The sequence below is a fragment of the Eubalaena glacialis genome, chromosome 7, assembly GCF_028564815.1.
Source record: "Eubalaena glacialis isolate mEubGla1 chromosome 7, mEubGla1.1.hap2.+ XY, whole genome shotgun sequence".
NCBI classification, from domain to species: Eukaryota; Metazoa; Chordata; class Mammalia; order Artiodactyla; family Balaenidae; genus Eubalaena; species Eubalaena glacialis.
Window position 1 is genome coordinate 46,912,214 of NC_083722.1, and position 13,202 is coordinate 46,925,415.

General features: G+C 34.8%; 1 protein-coding gene across 1 annotated transcript in view; it reads left to right on the plus strand.

Moving 5' to 3' along the window:
• The window catches only part of KHDRBS2 (KH RNA binding domain containing, signal transduction associated 2), a 713,468-nt gene that overhangs the window by 358,668 nt on the left and 341,598 nt on the right, over window positions 1–13,202 (plus strand). The window lies entirely within an intron of this gene.

A 13,202-nucleotide genomic window follows, 5' to 3' on the forward strand; every position in this document is an offset into this window, starting at 1 on the left:
ACTTTCCTCATGGAACCATGAAAAGCGGGGCATGAGGGCTTGCTACACTGTTATTCTCACCACCACTATCAACACTAACACCACAACCACCTTTTTGTGAGGGCTTATAATGTGTGATATATGAACTGCTTATCATGCATTATCTCTAACTTAATCCTCACAGTGACACTTTATGGCAAGAATTAGAATCTCCATTTTACAAAAAAATTAATTGGATGACAAAGTTTGGGAAATTGCTCAGAGATGCATAGATGGTTGGATATGCTAGACTCATCCATTCTCTTCTTTAATTGCCAGGATGACACTTCTGTAACTTAAAGAAATGGCAATCAAATGGCAAAAGTATAAATATATTTTTAACATTGACTAGTATTTTCTTCAGCTAAAAAAGAGAACTATGGATTTTAAATCACTCTTTCAATGTTACTGGTTATAAAAATACAATGATACAGGGCTTCCCTGGTGGTGCAGTGGTTGAGAATCTGCCTGCCAATGCAGGGGACACGGGTTCGAGCCCTGGTATGGGAAGATCCCACAGGCCGCGGAGCAACTGGGCCCGTGAGCCACAACTACTGAGCCTGCGCGTCTGAAGCCTGTGCTCCGCAACAAGAGAAGCCGCGATAGTGAGAGGCCCGCGCTCCGCGATGAAGAGTAGCCCCCGCTTGCCGCAACTAGAGAAAGCCCGCGCACAGAAACGAAGACCCAACACAGCTAAAACTAAATAAATAAATAAATAAAATTAAAAAAAAATACAATGATACAAATCACACAGGTAGAATAATGAATAAATATTTTTTAAAAGTTGTCTCAAAGACTATTTAGCTAGCTACATATATCATTTATCTGTACAAATGTCCTGATATTTGCTTGGATTTTATATAATTAGTGTTTCTTATAGTCATTTGCCTTCCCAGAATAGTTTCTTCCCAAGTATATTTGCAGTATAAAATTTAACCAAGCGCAAGCCTTCAGAGCCTTTGTTTTCTTTAATATTGTTCTTAGGTGAATTACTAGAAAATTATTTCTCTGCATTTCTATGCAATATGCATTACATATTGTGATTTAGGATACTCATGTATACTAACATGAAATAAAATTTCCATAATACATATGCTTACTGTTTGCACTGTACACCAAAAATTCACATTTTCCCTCTTCATTCTTTATTTCATTCTTTATTTAAAATGTTTGTCAAAACTCACCAGGTTGGATTTCTGATTCGCTCTTGATGTGTGACCAACACTGTCCTGGACTGCAATGTTTTTTTGTCCATTAGGGACTCTTGGCTGCAAAGTCAAATGTCACAGTCAAATGTTACATTCTCCCTTCACTTTCCACTCATGTTTTGCCCCTTACTGAAAAGCTCACTTGTTCATTCACAATCTCTCTGCCTCATACTACAGAACTTAATTCAACAAGTATTTTGTGAGCTTTTCACTTTTTCTGGGACTGTGTCAGGAACTGAATCCATCAGAAGAATTGTCGATGTCTGTGTCCTGGGAGTGAGAAATGAATTGTGCAGTGTTGCTAATAGTGAGATTGGATTACCTTGTGCAGCCTTTTCCAAATTGAGCTCTGTCGATATTTCCTTTGCCAATCCCCATTAACTGACACGTGAGCACCTAACTCAATTTTGCAGATGTCTTATATTAGATTGTAGTAGGAAATAGATGACTGTCAGCTGTCTAATGTCAGTGGGTAAGTTTTAACCCACAAAGACTGACATAGAGTTTTAGCTAGAAGTTTTGGTGAAATCATCCTTGATTTTTCTTTTTTTTTTTTTTAACATCTTTATTGGAATATAATTGCTTTACAATAGTGTGTTAGTTTCTGCTTTATAACAAAGTGAATCAGTTATACATATACATATGTTCCCATATCTCTTCCCTCTTGCGTCTCCCTCCCTCCCACCCTCCCTATCCCACCCCTCTAGGTGGTCACAAAGCACCGAGCTGATCTTCCTGTGCTATGCGGCTGCTTCCCACTAGCTATCTATTTTATGTTTGGTAGTGTATACATGTCCATGCCACTCTCTCACTTTGTCACAGCTTACCCTTCCCCCTCCCCATATCCTCAAGTCCATTATCTAGTAGGACTGTGTCTTTATTCCCGTCTGGCCCCTAGGTTCTTCATGACCTTTTCTTTTTTTTTTTCTTAGATTCCATATATATGTGTTAGCATATGGTATTTGTTTTTCTCTTTCTGACATACTTCACTCTGTATGACAGACTCTAGGTCCATCCACCTCACTGCAAATAACTCAATTTCCTTTCTTTTTATGGCTGAGTAATATTCCATTGTATATATGTGCCACATCTTCTTTATCCATTCATCTGTTGATGGACACTTAGGTTGCTTCTATGTCCTGGCTATTGTAAATAGAGCTGCAATGAACATTTTGGTACATGACTCTTTTTGAATTATGGTTTTCTCAGGGTATATGCCCAGTAGTGGGATTGCTGGGTCGTATGGTAGTTCTATTTTTAGTTTTTTAAGGAACCTCCATACTGTTCTCCATAGTGGCTGTATCAATTTACATTCCCACCAACAGTGCATGAGTGTTCCCTTTTCTCCACACCCTCTCCAGCATTTATTGTCTGTAGATTTTTTGATGATGGCCATTCTGACTGGTGTGAGATGATATCTCATTGTAGTTTTGATTTGCATTTCTCTAATGATTAATGATGTTGAGCATTCTTTCATGTATTTGTTGGCAATCTGTATACCTTCTTTGGAGAAATGTCTATTTACATCTTCTGCCCATTTTTGGATTGGCTTGTTTGATTTTTTGATATTGAGCTGCATGAGCTGCTTGTAAATATTGGAGATTAATCCTTTGTCAGTTGCTTCATTTGAAAAAATTTTCTCCCATTCTGAGGGGAAAAGAAGAAGTAAAGCTGTCACTGTTTGCAGATGACACGGTACTATACATAGAGAATCCTAAAGATGCTACCAGAAAACTACTAGAGCTAATCAATGAATTTGGTAAAGTAGCAGGATACAAAATTAATGCACAGAAATCTCTTGCATTCCTATACACTAATGATGAAAAATCTGAAAATGAAATTAAGAAAACACTCCCATTTACCATTGCAACAAAAAGAATAAAATATCTAGGAATAAACCTACCTAAGGAGACAAAAGACCTGTATGCAGAAAATTATAGGACACTGATGAAAGAAATTAAAGATGACACAAATGGATGGAGAGATGTACCATGTTCTTGGATTGGAAGAATCAACATTGTGAAAATGACTATACTACCCAAAGCAATCTACAGATTCAATGCAATCCTTATCAAACTACCACTGGCATTTTTCACAGATCTAGAACAAAAAATTTCACAATTTATATGGAAATGCAAAAGACCTCAAATAGCCAAAACAATCTTGAGAAAGAAAAACGGAACTGGAAGAATCAGGGTCCCTGACTTCAGACTATACTACAAAGCTACAGTAATCAAGACAGTATGGTACCGGCACAAAAACAGAAATATAGATCAATGGAACAGGATAGAAAGCTCAGAGATAAACCCACGCATATATGGTCACCTTATATTTGATAAAGGAGCCAAGAATATACAGTGGAGAAAAGACAGCCTCTTCAATAAGTGGTGCTGGGAAAACTGGACAGCTACATGTAAAAGTATGAAATTAGAACACTCCCTGACACCATACACAAAAATAAACTCAAAATGGATTAAAGACCTAAATGTAAGGCCAGACACTACCAAACTCTTAGAGGAAAACATAGACAGAACACTCTATGACATAAATCACAGCAAGATCCTTTTTGACCCACCTCCTAGAGAAATGGAAATAAAAACACAAATAAACAAATGGAACCTAATGAAACTTAAAAGCTTTTGCACAGCAAAGGAAACCATAAACATCCTTGATTTTTGATCCCCTTTAATTTGGTTTGATATATAATTCTAGGGTGAAAAAGGAATACAATTTTAAAAGACTGGGTATCTCTGTTGGATTTTTATCCATTTGCCCACCTCACATGCATTCACCTTTCTTTTCTTCTCTGTTTTAAGACTAGGAAGGCTGAATCTTGTACCTATCTAACTTCCTAGCTCTCTGGCTTAGGTGGGGTGCCCGAGTTTGGCCAGGGAGAGGCAATAGCAGGGGTGCAGAAGGTGGCAGTGAGAGGTCTGGATGTTTCACCCATTTGTCCTCCTTGCTCTGGAGCTATGTGTCTACTAGTACCTACATGCACCCAGGACTAAATATCCACTGGGAAGTACCCGCTCCATGGTTTCAACATCCCTGTAGCTACTTCCTCCCCTGTTCCTTCAGTACCAGAGATGGTCATGTCTTGCTGTGTTGCTGGATTCAGAATGGCTTATCCTCTCCAGCCCATGCATCTCCAAATAGCCTTTTCATTAAAATCTGTTCATGTGAACCATCTAAGTGAATGTTTTGTTCTTGTTAGGGTTTGATTCACAGTATTTATTTTTTTTCTCTTTAAGTTAAAAAAATTGGCTTAAAGCATTTTAGGGTAGGTTTGACTTTAGTACAATCTTCTGCACTATTTGAAAGCAACTGAGAAAGAATTAGTCCTAGATGGCATCATGGGTGATCTGAGGCTTTACCTCATTTTGCTCTTAAGAACCAGTTTTTATCTTTACTGTTCTATCTTAAAACATGAAAGGAGAGGGGCAAAGAGGTAATTCTTAAAATGTGGAGTCCATGCATTTTTATATGTGATATTTTTCTATTATGATAATGTTAATGGAATTTAAGCTAAGTGGTTAATCTAGTGGACATCAGTGTGGACCTAAGTTATAATAAGTACAGAGGTGTTGTATAAACATGTTTATAATGTCTAGTTGTTTTAAATGTAGTAGAGAGCATTGATTCTGTGATCTGTAAGTATATTTCTGAATTGTATCTGATAATCTATGTCTGGTTATTTTATCTGCCTGGTTTTTTTCCTAGTACCTTTGTAAAAGGATTAGCCAGCATCATCTCTCCTCTCTCTCTCTGTCTCTTTCTCTCTGTTGGTGTGTACCTGTATGCTTAAGCACTCACACACATATAAAGCATTAATGTGATTTCTACAGGCAGATTTACCAGTTCTTTAATTACCTACATTGTACCATTCTGTGTGCAATTTTAGTCCTTTTCTAAGTGAAAAGTCATTTTTGTATAAATAACTGGTTATTATTATGGATCATAAATGGATTGCATGTATTATGTTAACGATTCTAGGAATCCTATCTTGTCTTTTCATGTTTTATGCTTGATAGTATCAATTCTTTTTATTTACACCTAACATATTTCTGTTTATTTTGAAAGGTATTATTTGGCTTAATTTTTTTTTAATAGATCTTCATTGAAGTATAATTGCTTCACAATACTGTGTTAATTTCTGTTGCACAACAAAGCAAATCAGCCATATGCATAAACATGTCCTCATAGCCCCTCCCTCTTGAGCCTCCCTCCCATCCACCCTATCCCACCCCTCTAGGTCACCGCAAAGCACTGAGCTGATCTCCCTGTGCTATGCTGTTGCTTCCCACCATCCAACTATATTACATTCAGTAGTGTATATATGTTGATGCTACTCTCACTTAGCCCCAACTTCCCCCTCCCACCCCATGTCCTCAAGTCCATTCTCTATGTCTACCTCTTTATTCCTGCCCTGCAACTAGGTTCATCAGTACCTTTTTTTTTTTAGATTCCATATATATGCGTTAGCATATGGTATTTGTTTTTCTCTTTCTGACTTCACTCTGTATGACAGACTCTAGGTCCATCCACCTCACTACAAATAACTCAATTTCATTTCTTTTTATGGCTGAGTAATATTCCATTATATATATGTGCCACATCTTCTTTATCCATTCATCTGTGGATGGACATTTAGGTTGGTTCCACATCCTGGCTATTGTAAATAGTTCTGCAATGAACATTGTGATACATGTCTCTTCTTGAATTATGGTTTTCTCAGGGTATATGACCAGTAGTGGAATTGCTGGGTCATATGGTAGTTCTATTTTTAGTTTTTTTAAAGGAACCTCCATACTGTTTTCCATAGTGGTTGTATCAATGTACATTCCCACCAACAGGGCAGGAGGGTTCCCTTTTCACCACACCCTTTCCAGCATTTATTGTTTCTAGATTTTTTGATAATGGCCATTCTAACCAGCGTGAGGTGATACCTCATTGTAGTTTTGATTTACATTTCTCTAATAGTTACTGATGTCGAGCATCTTTTCAGGTACCTCTTACCCATCTGTATGTCTTCCTTGGTGAAGTGTCTATTTAGGTCTTGCGCCCATTTTTTAACTGGATTGTTTTTTTGATATTGAGAAAGAAAATTAAAATCAAGGAAAGACATTTAAAATTAAATCCATGGAAATTAGGTATCCAGGGAACAAAGAGAAACACATTGCAAAGAAAATGCTTCTAAATAAATAAAATTTAACTTGCAAATATTTCTGTGTGTACTTGGGTATGCAATCAAAAATATGTGGTATCTTGCTACAAAATATAAACAAAGCTTGAAGGAATGGAGAAGCTGACAGGGAACAAGAAGTGGTGTACATTCTGTCTTCTGGCTAGTTTAGCACATTATTCAGTACAATAAATATTTGAACATAATTATTTCTTGTGAAAATAATGTTTGTAAAATTTTAGCAAAGAATATTCCAAATAAGGCAATCCTGTTTTATTTTCATGAAATATACTCATTTAAAAAATATGGTTTTATAGTTTTGAGATGTTTAGTGAAAGTTATTTATAATTAATAAACTATTACTATTAAAAATAAACTTTAGCAAGAAAATTTTCTTGTGTGCATTTTTATGATCTATATTGTTCCATATAGGTGTTTAATATGGGTAATACATTCATCTTGGGGGAACATTTATTTATCAATACACTATTATCACAGACCTTTCTATTACCTTCTTATAATATCAAACATTTTTCACAGTTATATTGAGATGTAATTGACATACAACACTGTATAAGTTTAAGGTGTACAGTATAACTATTTGACCTACATACATCATGAAATGATTACCACAATAGGTTTAGTTAACATCCATCATCTATAATCTATAATCTGCCTCACATCTTTCTTTCCTCCCAATCCCCCTCCCCTCTGACAATCACCTGTTTGTTCTCTGTATCTATGACTCTATTTCTGTTTAGTTATGTTTGTTCACTTGCTTGATTTTTAGAGTCCATGTGTAAGTGAAATCATACAATATTTGTCTTTCTCTGTCTGACTTATTTTACTTAGCAAAATACCCTCTAGGTCCGTCCATGTTGTTACAAATGCCAAGATTTCATTCTTTTTTATGGCTGAGTAATATTCCATTATATATATATATATATATAAAACTTCCTTTATCCAACCATCTATTGATAGGAACTAAGACTGCTTCCATACCTTGGCTATTGTAAATAATGCTGCAATGAATATAAGGGTGCATATATCTTTTTGAATTAGTGTTTTTGTTTTCTTTGGTTAAATACCCAGGAGTGGAATTGCTGGATCATGTGGCAGTTCTATTTTTAATTTTTTGAGGACCCTCCATACTGTTTTCTATAGTGGCTGCACTACTTACTTTCCTACCAGCAGTGAAGGAGGGTTCCTTTTCTCCATATCCTCACCAACACTTATATTTGTCTTTTTGATAATAGCCATTCTGACAGGGGTGAGTTAATATTTTATTGTGATTTTTATTTGCATTTTCCTAATAATGAGTGATGTTGAGCATCTTTTCATGTGCCTGTTGGCCATCTCTATGTCTTCTTTGGAAAAATGTCTATGTAAGTCCTCTACCCATATTCTAATCAGATTGTTTTTTGTTGATGAGTTGTATGATTTCTTTATATATTCTGGATACTAATCCCTTATTGGGTATATCATTTGCAAATATGTTTTCTCATTCATAGGCAGCCTTTTTGTTTCATTGATTGTTTCCTGCGATGGTCCAGCCACTGCAGGGGGTCTTCCAGGTCCTGACAGAGAGGGGTGAGGGACTGAATAGCACCTCGAGTATGGGGTCAGAAGGACCAAAACAACTGATAGTTGCAAGGCACTTTATTTAGAATTTACTGAATCTAATATAGACAGAAGAGGAACTCATTATTAAACAATGAACCCATAGAATTGCTTATCGTCTCAGTTCAGTCACCACCATGGATGTCAACAAGTTTACAACAACTATCCTTGAACATTATCTTCACTTAACCAGGCACACACACAGCCCCCAGCCATAAGGAACAACCAAGACTCTCAGCTCCCTGAGGTCTCCTGGCTTGAGATAGCTTTGCTAATCTCTTTTACATTCCTCAGGCCTGGGAAAAAGAGTGCATTCCAAGTCAAGGGTAAAGGCTTTGCTTTCTGTGAGAAACATACTGTCTCCTCCAGGAGTTACCTCTGGCTAAGACTGCATGCTTCCCACAGTTTCCTTCACTGTGCAAAAGCTTTTTAGTTTGATTAGGTCCCATTTGCTTATTTTTGCTTTTGTTTCCCTTGCCTGAGGAGACAGAGCCAAAAAAATATTGTTAAGACTAATGTCAGAGTGCTTACTGCTTATGTTTTCTCCTTGTAGTTCTATATTTTCAGGTCTTACATTCAAGTTTCTAATCCATCTTGAGTTTACTTTTGCATATGGTGTAAGATAGTGATTCAGATTCATTCTTTTGCATGTAGCTGTCCAGTTTTCCCAACACCATTTTCTGAAGAAATTTTCTTTTCCCCATTGTATTGTATAGTCTTGCCTCCTTTGTCATAGATTGATTGTCCATATGAGCCTGGGTTTATGTCTGGGCTCTCTATTCACCATTGATATATGTATCTGTTTTGTGCCAGTCCCATACTGTTTTGATTACTATATAACTTTGTAGTATAGTTTGAAGTCAAGGAGTGTGACACCTCCAGTTTTGTTCTTTCTCAAGATTGTTTTGGCCATTTGGGGTCTTTGGTGATTCCATACAAATTTTAGGATTAGTTTTTCCAGTTCTGTGAAAAATGCCATTGGTATTTTGATAGGGATGGCATTGAATCTGTAGATTGCTTTGGGTAGTATGGATGTTTTAACATTGCTAATTTTTCTATCCATGAACATGGTATAACTTTCTGTTTATTTTTGTTGTCTTTAATTTCTTTAATCAATTTCTTAGTTTTCATACTATAAGCCTTACACCTCCTTGATTAAATTTATTCCTAGTTATTTTATTCTTACTGATGCAATTATAAATGGGATTATTTTCTTAATCTCTCTTTCTGACAATTTGTTATTAGTGTATATAAATGCAACAGATTGTATATTAGTTTTGTGTCCTGCAAATTTACTGAATTCATTTATTAGTTCTAGTAGCTTTTTTGGTGCAATCTTTAAGGTTTCTCATATATGTAGTATCATCTGCTAATAGTGACAGTTTTACTTCTTCCTTTCCAATTTGGATGACTTTTATTTCTTTTCTCATCTAATTACCATGGCTAGGACTGCCAATACTATGTTGAATAGAAACAGCAAGAGTGGACATCTTTGTCTTGCGCTGGATCTTAAAGGAAGAGCTTTAGGTTTTCACCATTGAGTATGATGTTAGCTGTGGGTTTGTCATATATGGCCTTTATTGTGTTAAACATAATTATATGTTCCCTCTATACACACTTTATTGAGAGTTTTTATCATAAATGGGTGTTGAATTTTGTCAAATGCTCTTTCTGTATATATTGAGATATCATATTGTTTTTATCCTCTGTTTTTCTAATGTGGTGTATCATGGTTCATTCAATCTTAATGCATTGTTCAGAATATGAATAATATTGAGGATTTAGCAACATTGAAGCAAACAATTTTACTCAGGGAATTTGCCCCCACTTTGCAGAATAATGTGCTAATTACTATTATGGTATTGTAAAACCTCAGGTATCATATTCTGTGAATGTATATTTTTAGGTAATAAAATATTAATCATTCCTGGCTATTCTGACAGTCTCCAACACAATGTGTTGTGCAAGAACAGCCTCTGAAGAACTCCCTGTTTAGACATATAATCTCCCTTTCTCCAGTTGCCCCTGCACTTTCTCTCACCTTTTTTCTTTGCTGATCCCCACAGAGTTAATCTTCTGCTACCTGGATACTTCTCAACCATTATCTACCTTCCTCTCTTGTCCTATTGCTAGTTGAGAACAAAATTGACAGAGGTGAGACTGACAATGGCAATAGGAAAAAGAAGGATAAATAACCGTTATAAACATCTCTCATTCAAAATCCACTGATTTTTGCTTAGTTCCAGGGATCATGAATCTCAGGCAACATTTATTATCTCATGTCCTCTCTTCAGAGGTCTGTTCATTAACCTCAGTTTTCAAGAGTCTACCTACATTCCTTTAATGAAAAAATATGGTCTTAGGAAACAAAAGAAAGAGAGATATGATATGCCCATGAGAGTTTACTCAATCTTCTATGCTTTTTCTCAATCTCTTGAATGTTTGCCACAGTAAATCTGAAAGAATTACTGAATTCCAAGTTTCTGTCACCCAATTTGGGAATTCTGAGGGCATTTCCATATATATGTATATATGGAAACACAGCGTTTGGCAACTTGAAATTAAAATTATTTTATTTTCCAAGACAATAAATTCTGGGATTCTTAATCAGCTTTCTATTAATCAAGAAAAATTACCTTTGTAAAGTCAATAATAAATTTCAATAAATAGGTCCATTCTATGCAGAACTGCACAATTTATAAAGAAAAGAGAACCTTCCTCTTTAATTAGGTGGTACTTGTTAGATATGTTTCTGTATGTCCTTGAGAAGCAATTGTGACCAGTATATATTCTATGATGGCTTATACCGATGGGATATCTCACTTCTTTGTAAGATTCAAGAATTGGTTAGTCTGCAATGCTCTCTCAAAAGCATGAAATTTTAATATTTAAAACTATTACTAGAAAGGTGAGCATATAAAAACGCTTGAATCAACTTCTTTGATTTTTATATAAAATCTATGTATCTATTTATATATATATCCTCATAGATATATAGATCCTTGTCCAAGTAAAAGTTTTTAAGTCCAACATTCAGATTTTTTTGTTTTTTGGGGTAGTATTATTATTTTGGCCTTTATAAAACTTTCAACCTTTATAAAAAGTTCAGTTACTTGAAAGTTTCAACAAATGACTATCAAAGGCTTATGTATCTGTGATCATAAGCTTTATATCAAACTTTACCCCTGTTATATGATAATATATAAAGGAATCAAACCGTATTTTCTTATAGTGATTTCCAATGAAGATCCATATGGGTGGTATTTTAGGCAAAACTTTTAGTAATTTTTAGAGTATATTTTTACCATTATAAAGAAAAATATTTTTTTGTTTGTGTGCAGTAGGATTGAATTCTTTGGTGATTCATATTATTATGTAAAATTGAGAGGTATGTATTTCAGATATGCAAAAGAGTAGCTTCTTTGAAACAAAAGTTGTCAGAAGATTATTTCTATCCACCTGAGAAAATTGCATGTGTTAATTTTGAATGATCTTTCTTTGATCTTTTTAAGTTTAACACTGAAATGAAGCAAAACTACTGAAGCCTGGTACTTAGCTTCCTCCAGGCAACTCATGAAATAACTTGCTTAAGTTAACTTCCCCTTTACTTGCTTTCATTATGATTCTCCTTTTTTTTCTCTCTATACATATTCTCATTAAACTTACAGTCACTAGTCATCTTCCTTTAGGGGTTTTATGGAGTCCATTATCACCTGCCAATTCATCCAGAAAGTCCACATTGGTACACAATGTTGAAATTACTTTCTTTTAGCATTTCCTATAAGAATTGCCAATTATAAGAACCTGGATGTTTCTCAACACTTCTGTGTTCATTGTCTTTACAAATAAAAATGTCAAGCTATAGGATGTTAGATTTGGGGAAGAGAGGGTTAAGAAATCAAATAATCTTGATCTTTGTTTAGTGGATGAGAAGACCAAAAAACCCAGAGAAATGATGTTTAAATTCATGCAAAACGTTAATACAAATAACAGCTTCATCCAACAATTTTGAAGATATATCTATTTATAGTAAATGTAGGTTAATGTGTTTAAATATTTGTTAAAGGACAGTTATATTATTTTTAGACTGTTAGTTTTCTGCTTGTCATCAAATTTGTTTTCACAATGTGGTTTTGTTATATTTCATGATAACATGCAAGAACTTAGCAACATCAAGGAGTCTTGACAAATTAATCCATTTTGAGTGAGTAATTTTCTCTCTCCTTGTGACGCATTCCAACTTGCTGAAATCTTCCCCGTACCTCACTCTCAATAAGTTGAATGTGAATGATTGAGAGGGTGTTAATAACCCTCAGGTATCCAGATGGTAGAAAATGGTCTTTGGGCAGACTCATGCTATATTGCTATTAACATAACTAAGTGATAGAAATTAGGTAAAATGTTTTCTAAGCCAAATTCATGCAGGTAGAAAAACTGATGTTAGCTTTTGATATTGGCCTAGAGCCACACATGTTAAAGACAGCTATGAGGAATCAATCTGAAGGACTTGCTTGTAAGCTGTAACTACAGTAAAATTAAAATCTTCTTCCAAAGTTTTTTTTTCTGATAATTACTTGAAAGAAAAAACTTTACAATCACTCGAGTCAGATAAAATATGACATCAATAGGGTACATATTTTTAACATTTAAGATTAATTTTAAAACTTACTTTCAACACTTTTAAAAATAACAAGTACAATTGGATATTGCAAAATGATGTATAAGACATCCAAACCACAACAGAAATTAAATGTTATTGGCACTTAGAATTTACATTACTTTGTAAAAGTTTGATTTAGTGAGGATGGCCAAAATATGATTTTTCTAGAATATTTAAAAAATAATACCTCCTAGATAAAAACAAACAGACAGAAAGAATAATGTTGGCCAATACATAAATTTGTATATTAACTATTAAAACTACATATGATAAAACATCAACATTCACTAAGGTATAATTTGATGACAGATGGGAAAGTTGTTACATACTTAAGCACAGAGCTGACACATGTTATTCTAATAAAATGATAAACTCCTAAGCTCTAATTTCTAACCCCCTATGATTATTTTCTTTATGGCTTCCTATATTAGCACCTCTTCCCACTCTATTTTCTGGTGACATAGAGAACCACACAGGAGCAAAAATGCACTGTATCCAACCTTCCCATAGATTG